This window comes from Artemia franciscana, chromosome 4 (assembly GCF_032884065.1).
Source record: "Artemia franciscana chromosome 4, ASM3288406v1, whole genome shotgun sequence".
Taxonomy (NCBI): Eukaryota; Metazoa; Arthropoda; class Branchiopoda; order Anostraca; family Artemiidae; genus Artemia; species Artemia franciscana.
The window spans coordinates 24,171,060-24,188,308 of NC_088866.1; the positions used below are offsets into that span (position 1 = coordinate 24,171,060).

Below are 17,249 nucleotides of genomic sequence, written 5' to 3' on the forward strand. Positions count from 1 at the left end.
ACTCAAAGGAATTCTTTTGAGTATGTCGAATGGAGACAGGATATGACAATTTGAACAGAAAACGAGCAATGAAATTAATAAATTAATCATTGCATGGAACAAACAAAGAACCGTCCGCAAATTGATTCTTTATCTTAAAAGCAATAAATCGCTAAGATCAATAATAGAGTTTTATGAAAACAACTGAGCCGATTTCATTTTTTGTTTTTTACGAGTAAAATAAATCGTTAAATAATACATTAAAAGTATGTAGTTATAGCATACATTATCGCTTTACAGTAAACCCGTTATAATTGCACGCAGCAATCTTAACACTGAGAGAACGCATTTCCATGGAGTAGACGCCGAGGTACTTCAACAAGTGAGATTGCATAACGGCCTGCTCACTCACTTCCAGTGAACGCTTTGTTCGCCGAAGGCAGTAAAAACTATGAACTCGTTTTTGAAATATTCACAGATAAACCAATGCTGCAGTATTTTCTGCAAACTTTTGAGGTTAGTTTCGCCATTAACCCAGAATCATGCTATCTTTTCGAATAGAAAAATAGAAGAAATGGCGATAACTAGCGAGATTCCGGATTCCATTCTTTTTCATACCTCATGCTCACAAGCAATCTACTACTGCTCTTAAAGAGCAGTAAAAAAAGAGATACAACGTTCCTAGACCCCGTCCTTTTTAATACCCTATTTGCTAATGCTTAGGTATAAAAGTAACGGACTGAAGCTTAGTTTTTTTTTATATTTTAATCGATCAATCCTTTATTTGGATTAGGCTATACAATAAAATATTTATGAAGCCTTTTCAAAAGCGACAAAAATACAAAGAGGAATGGAAAGAGACGAGGAAAAAAGAGTGAAAAATCGTATAAGAAATACGCACATCAGATAACCTTATCAAACAGTTTGAGGTAACAAACTGTAAGGAGCGACCCGGCTCCATAGAAACCGAACGTCTAAAAACCGGGATTTTCATACCAATAGATATACTAATAGAATTGGATTTTAATGCTGATTTTAAATATATAGATTTCATTAAATTTAGTTTTATCCATCAAAGATTACGAGCCCGATAAAATTTGCCTGATTTTTGAAAAATGGGGAAAACATTCTCCTAAAATTCATAAATTCCCAACGGAAACCCCACCATCAGATTCAGTGTATCAGAGAATCCTGCTAAAGAGATTTCAAGCTCCGATCTGCAAAATTGTGAAATTTTGCACTTTTTGCCAGATCACGGATGCGTGTTTATTTTATTATTTTTTTCCAGGGATGATCTTATCGACACAGTAAAACCAGAACATCGGGAAAGGACTCATTCTAATGGAAATTAAAAGTTCTAGTGCCCTTTTTCAGTGACCAAAATAATTAGAGGGCCACTAGGCCCCCTACCACGCCACTTTTTTCCAAAATGGTCCGATAAAATTCTTTATTGGACACAAAATTGTTCAGCATAGTCGAAAGGCCGAGTAATTATATCTTTGGAAATAACATGACCCCCCCCCCCCCCCCTAGATTCTCTGGGGGAAGATCTAAGGCGAAAAATATGCACATTGTTTAGGCATAGTGTTTCTTATTGGGAAGTAGGCATTCATTTTTTGGGTGGGGAGGGAAGGACGAATTTTTCGGTAGGCGACTATACACGGAAAGTATTTTCTAGGGAGAGGAAATTTTCTAGGGGGTGAACTTTTCAAGGGAAATTGTATACTGGGGGAATTTGTCAGAATTCCTAATACAAAATTTCTTTTGCTTTCTTTTTACTGGTTCAATTTTACGCAGGGAGGTGTTAAGGGGAGTTGTCCGGGGTAAATTTTGGCCAGAATTGTATTGTTCAGAGAATATTTCCGTAGGATGGCGGATTTTCCGTGGAGGTGGAGCCGGATTTCTTGGCGTTGTTTGAAAAGATCAGAAATTAAATAAGAAAAATAAGTTTATCAACTAAAAGTAATGACCAATATTAAAACTTGAAACAAACAGAAATTATTACATATATGAAGGAGGCTGAACACCTCGCTCTTTACATTAAAGGTTAAATTTTATCCCAATTCTTTAAAAAATTACTCCTGAAACACAAGGCTCGTTTGATTAGAACAATAAGTAACTTTTTTACAAATGCCAAAAACTTTAGCATGATGAGCGAGGTATTGAGGAGGGGGCAACCACTCTGTTATACGTAATAATTTCTGTTCTTCTTATGTTTTATATTGTCCTTACTTTCAGTTGAAAAAATTTGCTTTTCTTTTATTTAATTTTCAACCGTAAATTAGGAGAGGTGTAAAAAATACTACTACTGACACAACATAGACTCGTTCAGAGGATATCTAACCCCGTTTTCCCCACCAGTCCCCCCAAAAACACATAATTTTGATTTTATACATTTTTCCTAATTTTTAATAGCATTTCTCTAGCCAAATCTTTTCATGCCTTTTTCGTCTATAACCTAATTTATAAGCAACGTAAAAAGTCATTTTTGTCATATTCTAATCGATCATTTCTTTGCATTACAGTTTAAAATAAGATATTAAAAACACATCAAAAGGGACATCAAGAAGATGAAAAAAAAGAGAATTATTAAAAACATATCAAAAGGGACATCAAGAAGAAGATAAAAAAAGAGAATAGAAAAAAGAGTAAAATTTTTTGAAGGAATCCTGCAATAAAATAACCTTTTTTATTGCAGGATTTCTTTACAAAATGTCACTATTTTTTTCAATCGTAAACTAAAATTAGTTGAGAGGGAGAAAAACAATATCATTGAAAATTTACAGTAGCGTTCCAAGGGTATTTAACCCCCCTCCCCACAAAAGCTATAATTTTGATCTTATGGAATGATTTGCTAAGTTTTTATGTCATCTATATGCCCAATGACTTTAAACCATATTTTTTTTACACCCTGATATATAAGCAACATAAAGAGGCCCGTGATACTTTTTCCACAAAACAAGTTCTTGTAAGAAAATTAAAGAACTCCATTAAATGTTAAGCTACCACAAATCAGTCAATAAATAACTGAAACGAAAAACGAAAAGAAATCAATATAAGTAACCGAATCAAATTCAAAATGAGCAAAAGTTAACATGAATGGAATTATAAACCCCCTGCCTTCTGAAGACAAGGACACAATTAGCACTTTACTAAAAAAAGAGACCATGGATTCTCAGTTTAATATAAATATTCTGATATTTATTCCTTAAAGTTTTCTTAACTTTTTATTTATTAAAGTAAAAAATACAAAAACACTAAAAATGTATTTTGGTTTTCAGTAAAGTGAAAATTATGCTCTGGCCTTGGTTGTCAGTCCTAAAACTCCTGATTATCACTAGGCACTAAAACTTTTGATTACAGATCTATTGATCCCCTTCCAAGGTTTATACGACTACCCTTTACACCAAAAACCTTATGTGCCCCCAGAGGATGACCAAACCCATTGTCCTGAGGGGTGTGAGAGGAAGTTGTCATCCATAAAAAACATAACTTCCAGACTTTTCAACTACGTTGGACAAAACTACTATCCCAATAATTTGATTGGATGTGTTTGGGGAAATGATGGTCGTGGGGGATGAGTACCCTCCAATTACTTTCGACTAAGAGCACTAGCCCTTTAGATTCAAATCGAATAAATCCCTTTCGAAGTTTCTACGATAATTCCTTCTATACAAAGTGGCTTGGTCTTACTTAGGCAGCACTAATGCGCTGCCTTTGATTATAACGTTAAATCTCAAACCGTACTGAAACCTCATGAAAATGGATAAAAATGCCAAGAGGTGCGGAATGAAGAAGAATAAAAACTGAAAAAAAAATCGTATAAGAAATCAAAACAGCAAAGAATCCCATTTCTAAACACTAACTGAAAGTCGGTTCGAAAAAAGGAAAATGATACCACTTAAACAACACTACCTCATTTTAAGAATATTTATTTTACAATATATTGCTAACTAGCTGTTGGGGTTGCGCGAAGCGCCACTCCAACACCTTTGTGGAAATAACACCTAAACACCTATGTGGAAATAATATTTATTTATTATTATTTTTTTTTAGAAAGAAGATCATGGATGTGTGTTTCAAATTTTCTTTTTCAGGGATGTTCATATCAAGCAAATATCCTAGAAAATCAGTAGAAGGCTCGTTAGACCTGAAATTAAAAGTTCTAGTGACCTTTTATGGCAAAAAGAAGTTTGTGCCACGACAAAGTGGCATTTCTCCCCAAAGAGGGCTAAATTGCTACATAAAAAACTATATACTGAGCTTCACAGCTTCAGAGGCAGTAATGTCGTGCAGACGCACATTTTTCCTTATAAGTCACGTAGTTCATTTATAATAATCGGATCATTATAATCGCAATCATTAGATTCATGAGGTATAGATCTGAATACGGATTGTTTTCCCATAGACCATTATATGTTGCATGTTCAAGAGTCGGTAAACCTGACAATCTATTTATATGCACAGACAATGGGACAGCAAAGAATGTTGTATATTCGCAAGTTTTACGTAGTTAAAAACATATATATATATATATATATATATATATATATATATATATATATATATATATATATATATATATATATATATATATATATATATATATATATATATATATATATATATATATATATATATATCTATATTCACAGGTGGGACATAAAGACACAACTACAATGGCGCGTAACTAATATGGCGCGTAACGACTTACGCGCGCGGGGGGGCTTGGGGGGGGGCGCGAAGCGCCCCCGCCAACTAGGTGTTGGGGTGGCGTGAAGCGCCACCCCAACAGCTAGTATATATATCTATATATATAAAAATAAGTTGTCTGTGTGTGGATCTGTGGATGGATCAGGTGACGTCATGGAAAAAACTAAAAAAAGGCAAAAACTACAAAAAAAACTAAAAACTAATAAAAAAAATAAAAAGGCTAAACAACTAAAAAAAACTAAAAAAAACTAAAAAAAGGTAAAAAACTAAAAAAAACTAAAAACTAAAAAAAACTAAAAAAAAGGAAAAAACTGAAAAATAGAAGAGAAAAAGAAAACTAATAAAATTTTAGGCTAAAAAAGGTAAAAAACTAAAAACTAAAAAAAAACTGAAAAAACTAAAAAAAGGCAAAAACAACAAAAAAACTAAAAACTAATAAAAAAAAATATAAAGGCTAAAAAACTAAAAAAACTAAAAAAACTAAAAAAAGGTAAAAAACTAAAAAAAACTAAAAACTAAAAAAAAAACTAAAAAAAAGGAAAAAACTGAAAAATAGAAGAGAAAAAGAAAACTAATAAAATTAAGAATAAAAATAAAAAAAATAAAAAAGATAAAAACTAAAAAAAAAGTAAAAAGAAAAAACGAAAAAAAACTAAAAAAGCTAAAAAAAAGGTAAAAAACAATAAAAAACTAAAAAGAAAAAAAAGAAAAAAACTAAAAAAAATTTCATCTAAAAAACTAAAAAAGGTAAGAACTAAAAAAGAAAAAAATAAATGACGACACTCAAAGAGAAAGCGACCGGGACAAAAGGAATGTTCGATTAGCAATCAACAAAGCACCGGGACACGGAGTATAAATGACGACCAGGACATAAGTAAAAAAAAAACTAAAAAAACTAAAAAGAAGGTAAAAACTACAAAAAAACTAAAAAGAAAAAAAAAAACCTAAAAACTAATAAAAAACTAAAAAATCTAAAAATCTAAATAAACTAAAAAAGAAAAAAAATAAAGGAGAAAAACAAAACTAAAAAACGAATGTATATACAGACCGGGACACCGGGATACAAATGACGACCGGGACACAGGGAATATAAATGACCATACATAAGCCATAATGATCAGGACATAAGTAAAAAATATAAATGACGACCGGGACACAGGGACACAACTACAACGGGGACGCCGGGGGGCACAGGGGGATATAAATGACGACCGGGACACCGGGACAGGGAATGGTCGATTAGCAATCACCATCAACAAAGCTCAAGGGCAATCATTAGAATCATGAGGTATAGATCTGAATACGGATTGTTTTCCCATGGACCATTATATGTTGCATGTTCAAGAGTCGGTAAACCTGACAATCTATTTATATGCACAGACAATGGGACAGCAAAGAATGTTGTATATTCGCAAGTTTTACGTAGTTAAAAACATATATATAATATATCTATCTATATTCACAGGTGGGACATAGGGACAAAACTACAATGGCGCGTAACTAATATGGCGCGTAACGACTTACGCGCGCGGGGGGGCTTGGGGGGGGCGCGAAGCGCCCCCGCCAACCAGGTATGACGACACTCAAAGAGAAAGCGACCGGGACAAAAGGAATGTTCGATTAGCAATCAACAAAGCACCGGGACACAGGGAGTATAAATGACGACCAGGACATAAGTAAAAAAAAAAAACTAAAAAAACTAAAAAGAAGGTAAAAACTACAAAAAAACTAAAAAGAAAAAAAAAACTAAAAACTAATAAAAAAACTAAAAAATCTAAAAATCTAAATAAACTAAAAAAGAAAAAAAATAAAAAAGGAAAAAAATAAAGGAGAAAAACAAAACTAAAAAACGAATGTATATACAGACCGGGACACCGGGATACAAATGACGACCGGGACACAGGGAATATAAATGACCATACATAAGCCATAATGACCAGGACATAAGTAAAAAATATAAATGAAGACCGGGACACAGGGACACAACTACAACGGGGACGCCGGGGGGCACAGGGGGATATAAATGACGACCGGGACACCGGGACAGGGAATGTTCGATTAGCAATCACCATCAACAAAGCTCAATTGTAATCATTAGAATCATGAGGTATAGATCTGAATACGGATTGTTTTCCCATGGACCATTATATGTTGCATGTTCAAGAGTCGGTAAACCTGACAATCTATTTATATGCACAGACAATGGGACAGCAAAGAATGTTGTATATTCGCAAGTTTTACGTAGTTAAAAACATATATATAATATATCTATCTATATTCACAGGTGGGACATAGGGACACAACTACAATGGCGCGTAACTAATATGGCGCGTAACGACTTACGCGCGCGGGGGGGCTTGGGGGGGCGCGAAGCGCCACCACTAACTAGGTGTTGGGGTGGCGCGAAGCGCCACCCCAACAGCTAGTAAATATATACAACTAATCAAGGTTTAAAAACAAGGGGTGATCAATACAGTAAACCCCCTAACAATTGGAGACATTACTATATTTGCAAATATAATTCATTGGGTAGTATATGAGCTATAAAACCATCTTGTTTTTAGAATCTATTTCGATACAGCAAACCACCTAACGAAACTGCGTCATGACGTGTTGGAAACCCAGATTCAGTATTTGAATTATTTATTAACGGCCATCATTGGTGACATTACTATGTTTGCAAATATAATTCATTAGGTAGCATATGAACTAAATCCAGACATGACCGAGTTCTGCTATCATCTTGTTTCTTGGACCCATTGCGATACAGTTCTACTGCCAGATCTCTCAACTCTCCGTAATTGGCATTTAGTTGTAACTTAGATCGAACACGTTAGATGGTTTTACAGGGAACAAAACTTGGAGCTTCTCCGGTCCTTTAAATTGCCACTATTGTCTGAAAAACTAGAGTCTCGTTAACTGCGTTAGTACGGTCGTATACTTTGCCTGTCCACTCAAACACCCGCCCGGCTCATAATCAACATCAATACAATTGCAACTGTTGAAAAATACCCCAGAAGTAGACCACGCACAAGTTAGGATGGACATAATCCACGGTCAATTCACTACCAGGAACATCAACCCCAACGAAGCTCCAACCCTCACCCAGGACAGAACACTCATGAAGACGATTAACGGCGTTGTCGTTCCCTCTACGCTGGTGACGTCGCCGAGCAAGAGCTTTAAAACAAGTAAGTCTAGTTTCAAGGACACCTACCGTAAAGTAGGATTTTCGTCCTACATATTAGTGTAGTAATATTTGGATCTCACTGCCAAGTAGTGTTGAAGTACCAAGGGCATTGGAAATGAAAGCTGACTGTTTGAATAGGGTCAATCGAAAGTTAAACTTAATACATTTGGATATTATCTTAATAAATTCAGAAAAAAAAATCAGGGATTAACTTTTTAATGAAAAAGTCTTCGTTGGCAGTTATGCAATTTTTGGTAGTACAAAACACCAATTACAAAAATAATATGCGTGTTTGAAAATGAGCCAAACATAAGCTAAAAATACATGTAACCTAAAATCTCAGAAAGGTATGCTCTCTCTTTGCGGGTGTAGTTGTCTTTCAGAATAAACATGTACTTAATGTCTGAATGTTTACAGACGGAAAGCGCTGTCAAATTTAACTGATTGGCTTCGATTCTTTATTTTCGCGTTTCTACACTAGCAAAAATATGGCACTGCTTTAAACGCTTCGTAATTTTTGAAACGAACAAAATATAATCTTAGAAAATAGCAGTCTTCACATGAGTCTGGTGGCAAAAAGAAGTTTTGGTACAATTGCCATTCATGCGGGTCTTTAAAGGACCATCGAATGATTCATGGGTAACGGCAAGAGGGGGGGGGGGGGCAGGGGGCCATAATCCCCCTGGATATTTGGGACTATAAATTAATCATAAGGAAGCCAAAGGAAAAAGAGCAAAATATGGGAAAACGATGGAAAAAATGTGAGTTGCCCCATCTTTGGCTGCCTGCCAATAGATTTTGACCCCTAATATGGAAAATTCTGCTTCGTGACTGAGTAACCCCTTTCCAGTTTTCAGTAAACATGTTTTCTATATGATTTAGTCGGTGTACCACAAGAAAAAAAAAAATCAATTTCTTCATAGTAATGTAAGAAATCGTAATATAAGAATTTTACGACAGTGTAAGAGCCTAACTATTGATAACATTCAATCAAAGAAACAGATGTTGTGGTGATCCTAAATATGTATTAAATAAAAAAAAGCTAGTTTATTTAACTGAAAGTAAGGAGCGACATTAAAACTTAAAACGGACAGAAATTACTCCGTGTATGAAAGTGGCTGTTCCCTTCTCAACGCCCCGCTCTTTACGCTAAAGTTTGACTCTTTCTCTCAATTCCACTTTATTAAACAGTAAAAAACTTTAGCGAAAAGATCGGGACGTTGAAAAGGGAACAGCTCCTTTCAAACACGGAGTAATTTCTGTTCGTTTTAATGTCGCTCTCCTTATTTTCAGTAAAAAATTAGTTTTTTTTATTTAATTTCTAAACGTTTTTGAATTAATATCCAAGATTTCCCCCTCCAACTCCCCCCAATGTCAAACAATCTGGTCGGGATTTGAAATAAGAGCTCTGAGACATGAATTCTTTCTAAAAATCAAATTTCATTAAGATCCGATCATCTATTCGTAAGATAAATATACCCCAATTTTCACATTTTCCAAGAATTTCGGTTTCCCCCTCCAACTCCCCCCAACGTCACAGGATCTGGTCAGAATTTAAAAAAAGAACTTTAAAGCACAAGATCCTTCTAAATATCAAATTTCATTAAGATTTGGTCACCCTTTCGTAAGTTACAAATAACCTCAATTTTCAAAATTACCCCCCCCTCCAATTCCACCAAAGAGAGCAGATCCAGTCCAGTTATGTCAGTCACGTATCTTAGACAGGTTTTTATTCTATGTTTTATGTCTATGTTTATTTTTTATTTTATTTTTATTTGTTTTATGTTATTTCTATGTTTTATGACTTGTGCTTATTTTTCCCACCAAGTTTCATCCCGATCCCTCCATTATAAGTGTTTTCCAAGTTTTAGGTTTCCTCCTCCCAACTCCCCACCCCCGTCACCAGATTCGGTCAGGATTCAAAGTAAGAGCTCTAAGACACGATATGCTTCTAAAAATAAAATTTCATTGATATCCGATCATCCGTTCGTAAGTTGAAAATACCTCATTTTTTCTAATTTTTAAGAATTACTCCCCCCCCCCAACTACACCAAAGAGAGCGAATCAGTTCCGATTATGTCAATCAAACATCTGGGACTTGCGCTTATTTTTCCCATTACGTTTCATCCCAATCCCTCCACTCTAAGTGTTTTCCAAGATTTTAGGTTTCCCCCCTCCAACTCCCCCCAATATCATAAGATCTGGTCGTGATTTAAAATTGAAGCTCTGGGGTACAATATCATTCCAAACATCAAATTTCATTAAGATCCAATCACCCGCTCATAAGTTAAAAATACTTCATTTTTTCTATTTTTCCGAATTAATCGGCCCCCACTCCCCCCCCCCAGATTGTCAAATCGGGAAAACAACTATTTGTAATTTAATCTGGTCCGGTCCCTGATACGCTTGCCAAATTTCATCGTCCTAGCTTACCTTAAAGTGCCTAAAGTAGAAAAACCGGGACTTTAGGTTTCCCCCCTCCAACTCCCCTCAATGTCATCAGATCCGGTTGAAATTCGACATAAGAGCTCTGAGACACAATATCTTTCTAAACATCAAATTTCATTAAGATCCAATTATCCGCTCATAAGTTAAAAATACTTCATTTTTTTCTATTTTTTACGAATTAACCGGCCCCCCACTCCCCCCCCAGATAGTCAAATCAGAAAAACGACTATTTCTAATTTAATCTGATCTGGTCCCCGATACGTTAGCCAAATTTCATCATCCTAGCTTACCTGGAAGTGCCTAAAGTAGCAAAACCGGGACCGACAGACCGACAGACAGAAAGACTGACAGACAGACAGACCGACAGAATTGGCGATTGCTATATGTCACTTGGTTAATACGAAGTGCCATAAAAACCACTTGTTTCTGATAACCTTCTGACATCGTTTAAAGGTCTGGATTTGCTGAACGCTGTCAAGCTACTACTGACTTGTTTTATATTTTTATGTAGCAGATCAAAATGTCACAAAAATCATAATTGGGATTTCAAAAATATCACTTGATTCTGATGTCCTTCTTACATCATTTAAAGGTCTGGAATTGCTGAACGCTGTCAAGCTACCACTGACTTGTTTTATATTTTTATGTTGCAGCTCAAAATGTCACAAAAATCAGAATTTGGATTTCAAAAGTATCATTTGATTCTGATAACCTTTTGACATTGTTTAAAGGTTTGGAATTGCTGGATGCTGTCAAGCTACCACTGACTTGTTATACATTTTTATGTGACAGCTCAAAATTTCACAAAAATCAGAATTTGAATGTTAAAAACATCACTCGATTCTGATAACCTTCTGACATCGTTTAAAGATCTAAAATTGCTGAACGCTGTCAAGCTACCATTGACTTGTTTTACATTTTTATGTAGCAGCTCAAAATGTCACAAAAATCAGGATCTACCTTGCTCCGAAACGGAACAAATTCTTAGCAGGCAGTTTAATTGTATATAAACTCAAATAATTGTAGAAAGTTGAGGAAGTGTTCGACCAAAAATTCTGAGCTCAAAATGCCTTTTTAAGTGACGACACCGATTGAAAAGTGTTTCGTTGAAACGACTTTAAGTTTCATCAACGCTTTCCTCGTTTTTAATCCATTCCTTGCAAATATTTAAAAGTCAATTTCCTTGAAAATTCAATTAGAGCAATCTATTTGATTTTATGTAAAGTGCAAATGGACCGCACTTACTGGCTGCAACACAGTATAGGTTGCTATTTTTCAGTTATAGGTTTTTAAAAGAAAATTGCTGTTAAAAAAACAACAAAATGGTTAGAAAATTTGGATATCCCATTTAATTAAACCCAAAGTGTTCAGAATTAACTTCAAAAAGGTTCTAGTATACCTACTAGGAAAATGCCAAAAGTTATCCCAAAAAGCAGTGTAATTTGATGAATTTTGCAGCTCTGCAAATTTCCTATGGTGCAACTCGCTTTGACTGAAAACCATTTGTCTTTTCAATCAAATTTCATTGCCAAAGCATAAATTCTCAATGGGTTTCAATGATAACTAATCCCTGGGAGAATTCACTAATTGACCCTTTGTCTTTGAAACAGTCATCCGACGTTGGGGATCGCAAAATAATATTTAAGGTAATGGAATCCTCTTAAGGTAACTAATCTGCAATTTTGAGCATTGGAATTTTTGAGATTGTCTAAACCTACAATTAACCATATGCAATTTTTTTTTCATTTCTACATTGCCTGCCTCAGCTATATTCAATTCAATTTTATATTCTTTTATTTGATCAGAAAAGGGACATACGTTTCATAGCTCAAATCAAATTACACAAATTCTTGGAACAGTCAACAGTCTTTTGCAGTCAACACTTATTTGTCGGCGTAGAAAAGTTTCGGAAAACAGACTAAGAAGACTTCAAAGAAAGCTCAAATAAAAGATCCTAACGCTTTCAAATTTTCCCAAAATTAACCATGTGGAGTGTTATAAAGGACTTTCTAACTTTTTGATCATAGCGTTATTTAAAAGCTCCAATTTTGGATCCCTATTCTCTTTAAAGCTTGCTAGCCTTAAAATTAAAACCAATACTTAAAAGAAAAACTTATAGAATTCGACTTTGGCATACAGGATTTTCAATATCCTTTTGCTGAATATTTCTCAAGCCACATCTAGCAAAAATTTTAAGTAAAAGCAAAAGTGAAGTAAATACACCAGTCATTTATCCTAAAAAAGTTTTGTTTAGGTTCAATTTGGTATAGCCATCTATATAGGGTTTTTTAACTACAGGTTGGGGCACAAAAGAGGGACACCATTGAATAGTAATGTTTGCTAGAGAATTAATTGTTTCTTTTTCTTTTTTAGGTGAGTTTCTCTAACAGGATCATTTCAAGCATTTTTCGGTGGAAGAGAGGCGATTTGGTGGCATATCCTATTAATGTCACATTTCGGCATTCTTTATTCATGTCACATTTTTGTGGCATTTCGGTGACCATATTCAAACAGTTTGTGGTAACGAATCAAACAGTTCGTGGTAACGAACTGTAGTAAGGAGTGACCCGGCTCAATAGAAATCAAAACTCTAAATAATGAAATTTTGATACCAATAGCTACATCAAAAGAATTGCATTTTAATGCTGATTTTAAATATATAAGTTTCATTAAGTTTAGTCTTACGCAACAAAAGTTAAGAACCTGAGAAAATTTGTATTATTTTAGAAAATAGGGGGAAACCCCCTAAAAGTCATAGAATCTTAACGAAAATTACATCATCAGATTCAGCGTATCCGAGAACCCTACTGTAGAAGTTTCAAGCTCCTATCTACAAAAATGCGGAATTTGTATTTTTTGCCAGAAGGCAGATCACGGATGCGTGTTTGTTTGTTTGTTTGTTTTTTTTCCCCAGGGGTGATCGTATCGACCCAGTTGTCCTAGAATGTTAAAAAATGGCTCATTCTCACGGAAATGAAAAGTTCTAGTGCCCTTTTTAAGTGACCAAAAAATTTGTAGGGCACCTAGGCCCCCTCCCACGCTAATTATTTTCCCAAAATCAACGGATCAAAATTCTGAGATAGCCATTTTATTCAGCATAGTCGAAAAACCTTATAACTATGTCTTTGGAGACGACGTACTTCTCCAGAGTCCCCGTGGGAGGGGCTACAAGTTACAAACTTTGACCAGTGCTTACATATAGTAATGGTTATTGGGAAGTGTACAGGCGTTTTAAGGAAGGTTTTTTGGTTGGGGGGAGGGGTTGATAAGAGGGGTATATACTGGGGGAACTTCCCATCGAGGAATATGTCATGGGAGAAGAAAATTTCCATGAAGGGAGGGCAGGATTTATTAGCATTATTAAAAAAAAACAATGAAAAAATAAATATGAAAAGGTTTTTTTTCAGCTGGAAGTAAGGAGCAGCATTAAAACTTAAAACGAACAGAAATTATTACCCATATGAGGGGCTCACCTCCTCCTAATACCTCGCTCTTTACGCTAAAGTATTTTTAGTAATGTCAACTATTTATTCTACGGCTTTTGTGATTCAGGGATAATTCTTAATGAATTGGGACACAATTTAAGATTTAGTGTAAAGAGAGAGGTACTGACGAGGGGTCAAACCTTCTCATATGTGTAATAAAAACATGAGAATAAAAAATTCTTTACGTAAGCTAATTTATAAGTTATGTATATCTTTTACTAATAAAAAGATTCGTACAAAATTAAAAGTTCTAGTTGCCTTTTGAATTAACCAAAAAATTGGAGGGCAACTAGGCTTCCTCCCCCGCTCTTTTTTTCTCAAAATCATTGGGTCAAAATTATGAGAAAGCCATTTAGCCAAAAAAAAATATATGCAAATTTCGTTTTAATTATTCCTCTGCGGAGAGCCAAAATTAAAACATGCATTGATTCAAAAACGTTCAGAAATTAAATAAAAAAACAAGTTTTTTCAACTGAAAGTAAGGAGCTACATTAAAACTTAAAACGAACAGAAATTAATTCGTATATGAAAGGGGCTGCCTCCTCATCAACGCCCCGCTCTTTACGCTAAAGTTTTTTACTGTTTTAAAAAGAAGAGTTGAGAGAAAGAGTGTAAGTCCGCTAGTCCTTTTTCTGGGGCTACCTGAAGGAGAAAATGTATGAGGATAAGCTAGTTACATTGGAAAGGCTGAACAGAAACATCAAGAGAGAAGTTGGGAGAGTTTCGATTGACATCTTGGAGAGGGCCGTGAAAAATTTCAATGTCGGAATGTCGAACGTCGAAACTGTCATCAACTACTGATCAGAGTAACTAAAAATTCATCAATTTAAAAATACTTTTAGAACATAAAACTATAAAAATGAGTGTTCACTTTGTCCCTCTTTTTGTGCCCCATCCGGCATACTGTAATTTAAAGGTACATTTTTGGAGTTCTAAGTAAGAGATCTAAATTGATAAAAAACTGAAAAATTACTCCTGGAACTCAACTTAATATATGAGTTTCTACACGCTTTTGCTGGATATTTATCCAGCTATAATTATTCTAAAAGGTAAAAAACGAGAAAACGAAGGACAACAAAGAAAAAAAGAAGGTAAATCAAAGCAAAGATAAATGCGGATGTTTCAGGCGAGACGTTATACAGCCGTCCGTAGTGCAAAAATGAAAAAAAAAATATAGATGAAAGCGACGGTATGAAAATATAAACCTTAGCAACAATACATTAAGGGAAGAGCCCTTTCTCAAGAAATGGTGGAAAGGCGATTTTTTATGGTTTGTGTTTTTATACTATCAAGTACTTCGTCCTACAATGAAGATGGTTTATTTTAAGGTTCGAGCTTATTCACGTCAACTTCATGTTGTACGCTAGGGTTTATGCCGGTTAAGTAGATTCTAAATAGATGCAAGTGTCACTTTCACCTTAGTTTCTGGGGTATTCTATCATTTTGTCATTTTCTGGGAATATCTTGTGGGTACCGTTTGGGTATAAGTCGGTTTGGGTATATGTAGATTAGGGGAGTGATTTGATGAGTGCAGTTGAATTTCAAGTTCAGTTAAGTAAACCTAAGATGAGTATATTTGGTGCATTTATGTTTCTAGTTTAGTTATATAAAATTAACTATAGTTGTAGCCAAGTTCTCGCTTCCGTTCAGGCGTAGGATTAAGAGCCAACAAAAGGTACTAAATGACCAATAAGAGTATAGTACATAACATACGAGAGCATTTCGATTAGCTGTTTTTTTTAATTTCCAGTTGCCATGTGATATTCTACAACTTACTTAAAGCACGTCTTATTTTGGTAATTTTGATCATTTCGAAACTTCACAGAAACTACAGAGAAAATGATGTAAATGGAAGCTTTAGTAGGTCTTCCAGATACTAAAAAGAAAATTAAAAAGGTTAACGTCATCTAGTGTTTCAAGTAAATTCCTTACGTCGTCTACGTTTTTAAATTTTATCGTGCTGTTACACCCTCATGTCACTAGCGCTGCTTTAATTTTTTTCAGCTGTATCACTTACTGCCACATTTTCAGTCACACTAGTGGCTTCTAGTGCCAGTCATTTTTTACTTTTAGCTAATAACTTTTAGTTTATATAATGACAAGCTCAAATACTGATAAGGATGTAAAATAGTTGCTGTCCGCTTCAATCCAGCAGAAAAAATTTAACTGATTGTTTTCCAGTGTTACTTCTACATTCATGATTGACTTCTTCTGTTTGCCCAGGGTGCCTGTAGATGCACTAAGAGCATAAACCACCGAAGGGTATTAGTTTTATTTTTACAGAACAAAAAATAAATCTGCTCCTACTACAGAAATGACTTCAGATATAATATTAATACAGTATGATCACTCTACCATATATTAGTTGCAGAATATGGACTATGGACATCCAAATGGCTGAAATGCAACACTAACTCATATTTTACAGTATTTTGATTATAAAGAAAAAGAGAATCTCCTTATCAGTAGTAGAATAATATTTGTAGACATTAATGGACAATGTGTCGGTGGTAATAGGCTTGAGATTGTCTGTGCAGGATTTTCACTTAAAGCATCACCAAGTATGACAAACCATGTTGCCCAAAAATGGGCCCAATATTGCACAAAGCCTCCTTTCAACTAGAAGTCCCAGTTACTTCTAGCAGTCTGGTTCTATGCCGGCTTAAGCGCTTCATGTAGTTTTGAGAAGATAAATTAGTTAACGTTGTGTACTGGCTCTGGGATCATGGCTGTTCCTGATGCCATAATAATTTCAATGATTTAAAAATATGAAAATTGCAACTTGGAATGTCACGACGTTAAAAAAAAAAAAACTATCGTATTGACGTTTTGACTGCCAAATTCAGACGATTCGAACTGGACTAATTAGTAGTTGCAGAAACTCACACTCGAGGGGCAGGAAACACGAAATTAGGTGATAGAGAATTTATTTACTTTGTTTTTTAGAGTCTCGAGCCTACTTTTTTGAGCTTACTCCGTGTTCTGTTTTTTAGAGTTTCGGTTACTATTGAGCCACGTCAATCCTTACTTACAGATTCCTTTACCACAAACTACTTGATTAAATCAGGAGTTAAGCTGGATTGCGTTCTGTACGAATCTATATGGGTACAGAACGTTATACCCATTAAACTATACACATTTAGGAACACAACAAAGGCAATCAGAGAGCACAGAATCAATTGGGGAACCAAATCTCTTCAAAAACTCCTGTGTTTATTTCTGACTCAGCTCCATATAGCCTTCATTCTTCATACAATATCTGTATTTCGTCCACCCCTACTATTCGATCAGATTGCAATCCCCTCATTGTTTGTTAAAAGGTCTGGAATTCACTGCCTTCTTCAGTACAGAGAATCCACTCGTTTGGAACTTTTAAAGGATTCTTAAGGATCATTTATTAAATAATCGAACAGAATAGCATTTTGTTTTTGTGT

The 17,249-nt window shown here is 34.9% G+C and overlaps 1 protein-coding gene and 1 long non-coding RNA gene across 2 annotated transcripts in view; one reads left to right on the top strand and one right to left on the bottom strand.

Annotated features, from left to right (window-relative positions):
• LOC136026181 (large ribosomal subunit protein uL16m-like) overlaps positions 1–17,249 on the bottom strand; it is a 235,760-nt gene that overhangs the window by 135,272 nt on the left and 83,239 nt on the right. The gene's annotated exons all lie outside the window — the stretch shown is intronic.
• Positions 4,709–7,027, top strand: LOC136026179 (uncharacterized). Its single transcript, XR_010617230.1, has 2 exons — positions 4,709–5,598; positions 6,403–7,027. It is a non-coding gene; the product is annotated as an uncharacterized LOC136026179 (long non-coding RNA).